The sequence below is a fragment of the Saimiri boliviensis genome, chromosome 3, assembly GCF_048565385.1.
Source record: "Saimiri boliviensis isolate mSaiBol1 chromosome 3, mSaiBol1.pri, whole genome shotgun sequence".
In the NCBI taxonomy this organism is placed as follows: Eukaryota; Metazoa; Chordata; class Mammalia; order Primates; family Cebidae; genus Saimiri; species Saimiri boliviensis.
In genome coordinates this window covers 75,505,648-75,511,121 of record NC_133451.1, presented here as the reverse complement: position 1 = coordinate 75,511,121, position 5,474 = coordinate 75,505,648, and the positions used below count along the sequence as shown (strand labels likewise).

At 43.0% G+C, this 5,474-nt stretch overlaps 1 pseudogene; it reads right to left on the bottom strand.

The window, feature by feature from the left end:
• Positions 1-870: 870 nt before the first annotated feature.
• LOC101035013 (chromatin target of PRMT1 protein pseudogene) lies at positions 871-2,156 on the bottom strand (annotated as a pseudogene).
• Positions 2,157-5,474: the final 3,318 nt, after the last annotated feature.

Genomic DNA, 5,474 nt, shown 5'->3' with positions numbered 1-5,474 from the left:
TTAAAAATTATTTTTTCCCTACCACAATTTTTTTTTGTTTTTTGTTTTTTGTTTTTTTTTTTGAGCAATTTGTTATAATGAACCAGAAATACAAGATTCCACTGAAACTGGAACAGTTGACAATTGGTTGAACTTAATTAAACTTTCAAGGGAAATAAGGGTGAAATAAAGCTAATGAGTGGAAAAGTCCGAGATTGTTTGGGATAAACATGAGGATAATTACATTTTAGTATGGATATTTTCTGACCTCTTCCGGCACTTCATCCGCCATCATTCTCCATTCTGACACACCTGCCAAATCAAATGGCTCCTTCCTCTATATTGTAGGTATAAACCAACCCTATAGTACCCTTCTGGACATGATACAAAGCCAAGAGAAAGTGTGTAAATCTCATACAAGGGTAGAAATCTAGTATGATTCAACCCAGCACGCCGGTTATATGCGGTATCAATGTACATGGTAGCAACTTGGATCAAATCAGAGCTGCTACCACATGTCAGCAATCTCTTATGCTGCCCTGTAGCGATGTCAATGTTCTCAATTTACTAAATTATCAATGTGGAAGAATGCATTTTTGAGCTTCCAACTTACATTTTAAAGAGGCTATTGAAGAGGATATAACAGAACCCTACCTCAGAAATCTAAACGTCAGGGAGGAACACTGTTTTTTTCCTGGGACCTTTCTGTGGGAGCAACAGAGATCAACAAAAGAAATATTAGCATGTCAGAGCATTTGACAAGTGAGGGAAGGCAGAGGTAGGAAGAGGGTGTTCTAGCCACAAGGCTAATGCATTTGTGTTCAAAGAGAAGTCTGGGTAAAGGAGGGGAAAATACCCCACCCCCCAAAAAAACAAAAACAAAAAACCAAATCAAAGGACAAAAGGGCTTCATACAATACAGTATCAAAAAGTAAAAGGAACACACTAAATGCACAAGCTGGTGGCAAGTAAACCCACAGCCTATTGTGATAGGTCCATCCAGCATCAATCAGATTTCTTCTTATCTGTTATCTCAAGGTTGTTTACAGATGTGTCGACTAACAAGAGTCTCTCACGGGAGGGTGGGAAGGCTTCAATTATTGGTTTCGGGATCTGTCTGCGCCATGTAGGCATCCAACTCAGCATCCAGGTGTCCTTTTGTTTTCGACATGTATGCATCGAATTGGTTGTCCAGCTGCTCCTTGGTCAGTAACAGGGCGAGGAAGGGCACCTCTCCCTCGTCCACGGCCTCGGCCTCGGGCTCCAAAGCCCCCTCTTCCCCGACCTATCATACCCCGACCGCTACCACCGATTCCGCCACGACCCATAGCTCCATGCCCTAGGTCCCCTCTCCCAGGACCTCCACGACCTCGAACACCACCTCTTCTTAAGCCCATTCGGGGAGCTACGGCTTGTCCACCTCGAAGCAGGTTTTGACCTTGGAGCGACATCCCACCCCTAAGCAGGGTTCTGGTGGCACGTCCCCCACGTAGTCCTCCTCTGGGCAAGCCTCTCTGGATTACGGGTTGGCCTCGTCCTCCGATTGCTCCCCTGGCCAGGGCCCCTATGGGTCGGCCTAACCGTGCCTGGATGTTACTCTTACCCAGGCGCTGCTTTAAGCTCTTCTGCTGAAGTTTTAATGTTGCCTGGACAGAGGGTCTATTCTCCATCTGCTGGGCCAGTCTTCTGTTTCTGGCACTGGCTAGCTGCTATTGTTGCTGCATCGAAGCCCTAATTTTCACTGGCGTCGGCTGTTTATTCTTCAGCATGTTAGTAAAGTGCTCATTTAGAGACATCTTGGTGGTGCTTTTTAGCACAACTTTCGGCGCTGACTGTGCAGCCATCTTCAAATCCCGAGAATCGAAGGAAACAGACGCCAGGGTTCCTCCCGGGGATGCCACCACAGCTCCGGCAGGCGGGCCGGGGACCGGCCGAACCTGAATTGACCGTGGAGGGGCTCGGGTTAGCTAGATGGGCGGTTGGTTAGATGTGTAAGCAGTAGTATGCGAACTTAGTTTGTTGTTACTGGTTGGCTTGTCTCGTCAACTTAGTTTGCTGTTACTGGTTGGCTTGTCTAGTCGGCAAATCCGTCTGCTCACCCGGCCTGCCTTTTCCTGACTTTCGTCTGAAGCGGCCTCCAGCTCTGTCTGTGTTCAAAGCCTCCCTACTACATTGTTAAAAATTATAACCTGGCAATCCCAAGTATTAGAAAGAATAGACCAGGTGTGGTATAGCTCATACCTGTAATCCTAGCACTTTGGGAGGCTCAGGCAGATGGATTGCCTGAGCTCAGGAATTCGAGACCAGCCTGGGCTACATGGCTAAACTGTGTTTCTACTAAAAATTCAAACAATTAGTCGTGGTGGCCCATGCCTGTAGTCCCGAGAATCTCTTGAATTTAGGAGGTGGAGGTTGCAGTGAGTGGAGATTGCATCACTGCACTCCAGCCTGGGCAACAGGGCAAGATGCCATCTTAAAAAAAAAGAAAAAGAATGCAGAGCGCAACAGGAACTCTCAAGTATAAATTGGCATAACACTTTGGAGAGCAATTCTGAAATATCTGGTAAAATTAAAGATGCACATATTTCAAGATTCAGCAATCCTATTTCTACGTTTATATTGTAGAGTAAGGTCTCCAAAGTGTGGTGCAAGCATATTTAAATCTGGGGATTACCACAGTCAGACAAGAGATACAGAGCTTGGAGTGAGACCGTGAGTGGTCTGGAGGTGAGCAGGAGGGGAATTTTAAACATGATCCAGCTGTTCTGTGGAATATTATTGAATAACGAAAAGGAATGAGATATTAACACATACAGTGGCATGCATGAATATCAACAACATTGTGCTAAGTGAAAAAAGTCAAACGCAAAAGCTTATGTACTATATGATTCTATTTATATAAAATTCTAGAAAAGGCAAAACTGTAGTGACAGAAAGCAGATCAGTGGTTGGTGAGGCTGTCAAAGGGCATGAAGATTTTAGGACGAAGGAACTCTTTTATATTTTGATTATGATTGCATACTGTATACAGTTACCAAATTCATCAAATGCTACCCTTAAAATGAATGAATATTATCATATGTAAATAATACCTTAATTTTTTTTTAAGTGAAAAAACAGGGCTAAGAAAAAAGATTTAGGAGGTAGAATCAATAGAACTTGGTATGGGCACATTTTGCTTTACGTAGTGGCTGTGTTTCTAGAAAAGATGTACAAAAATAAATTGAAAATGCTTTAAGGGAACTGTCCAAATTAGTATTCAGACAATTTCTAATAGAGACTTTCAAACATACACAAAAGTTGACAGAATGACATAGTGAAACCCAATACACTCAACAACTTTAACAATTGCCAATTTCTGGCCAATTTTGCTTCATTTATATCCCATTCTACTTTTACATTGCTACTCAGCTATTCTGAAGCAAATGCTAGACATCATATCATTTCAATCATGAAAGTTTTAGTATAAATCTCTAATAAGTAGAGTTTAAAAATAAAATAACCACAATACCATTATTACATCTAAAAAATTAATAGCAATTCTTGAATGCCATCTAATCTCCAGCCATAGTTCAAATATCTAATTATCTCATGAAGTTATAAATTTTCATTTTTACAGTTTGTTTGAATTAAAATCCAAATAAGGACCATACATTGCAATTGATCTACCTTTTAATTATTCCATTTAAAAAATTATTATTGGCTGGGCACGGTGGCTCATCCCTATAATCGCAGCACTTTGGGAGGCTGAGGCAGGTGGATCACCTGAGGTCAGGATTTCAAGACCAGCCTGACCAACATGGTGAAACCCTGTCTCTACTAAATACAAAAAATTAATTAGCCAGACATGGTGGTGCATGCCTGTAGTCCCAGCTACTTGGGAGGCTGAGGCAGGATAATCACTTGAACATGGGAGGTGGAGGTTGCAGATGGCCAAAACTGGGCTATTGCACTGCAGCATGGGCAACAAGAACGAAACCCTGTCTCAAAATAAATAAACAACAACAACAAAATAAACTATTATTATGGCCAGGCATAGTGGCTCATGCCTGTAATTCCAGCACTTTGGGTGGACTGCTTGAGCCTGGGCAACATAGAAAGACCCCACCCCTACAAAAAACACATAAATTAGCCAGGCATGGTGGCGAGCCCCTGTAGTCTCAGCCACTCAGGAGGCTAAGGTGGGAGAATTGCTTGAACATGGAAGGTCAAGGCTACAGTTAGTTATGATTGCACCACTGCACTCTAGCTTGGGTGAACGAGTGAGACCCTCTCTCTCGCTAAAAAAAAATTACTATCATTTTACAGAGATGGAGATCTCACTGTGTTGCTCAGGGTGGAGTGCAGTGAATATTCACAGGCACAATCATAGGGCATTGCAGCCTCAAACTCCTGAGCTCAAAAAAAACCTCCTAGGCCGGGCGCGGTGGCTCAAGCCTGTAATCCCAGCACTTTGGGAGGCCGAGGCGGGTGGATCACGAGGTCGAGAGATCGAGACCATCCCGGTCAACATAGTGAAACCCCGTCTCTACTAAAAATACAAAAAATTAGCTGGGCATGGTGGCACGTGCCTGTAATCCCAGCTACTCGGGAGGCTGAGGCAGGAGAATTGCCTGAACCCAGGAGGCGGAGGTTGCAGTGAGCCGAGATGGCGCCATTGCACTCCAGCCTGGGTAACAAGAGCAAAACTCTGTCTCAAAAAAAAAAAAAAAAAAAAAAAAAAAAACACCTCCTGCCTCAGCCTCTTGAGTAGCTGGGACTACAGGCTTGTGCCACTGTGCCTGGCTTTAACTTCATTTTTAAAATCAGTTCTCCTTCTCTTCTTTTTACCTTTGTAATTTATTTGTTGACAAATCTGTATTTTCTTAATGTAAGGACTCCTTCTATTACGCAAATAAGAACCGTTTAATTTAGTGGGTTTCTTTTGTTTTCTTTTTGGAGACTGTCTTGCTCTGTCACCCAGGCTGGAGTGCAGTGGCATGATCATGGGTTCACTGTAGCCTCAATCTCCCAGGTTTAAGCAATCATCTTGTCTCAACCTCCCAAATAGCTGGGTAGCTGGGATTTCCCCAGATGCCTTACCACTGCGAATGGCTAATTTTTAATTTTTTGTAGAGACAAGGTCTGACTATGTTGGCCAGGCTAGTCTGAAGCTCCTGAGCTTAAGCTCTCCTCTGGCTTTGGCTTCCCAAAGTGCTAGGATTACAGGCATGAGCCACTGTGCCTTGCCGTGGGTTTTAAAATTTGGATTGTTTTATAATTATTCTTTTAATATTTTAGTTGCATTTCAAGAATTTTTTGATGAAGTCATAGATTGGGGACATAGGATTATCCCAAGGTTTGCCTACTGTGTTTTTGATTTTGACAATTTGTCTCAAGGGCCACAATCCTATGACTTACAGCACTGTTGGGACATCAACGCAGGTGTGAATCACTTACAGTTGTTTGGAGATCATCCGTTCTATCAAGGAAAGTATTCAATCTTTCTTCTTTAT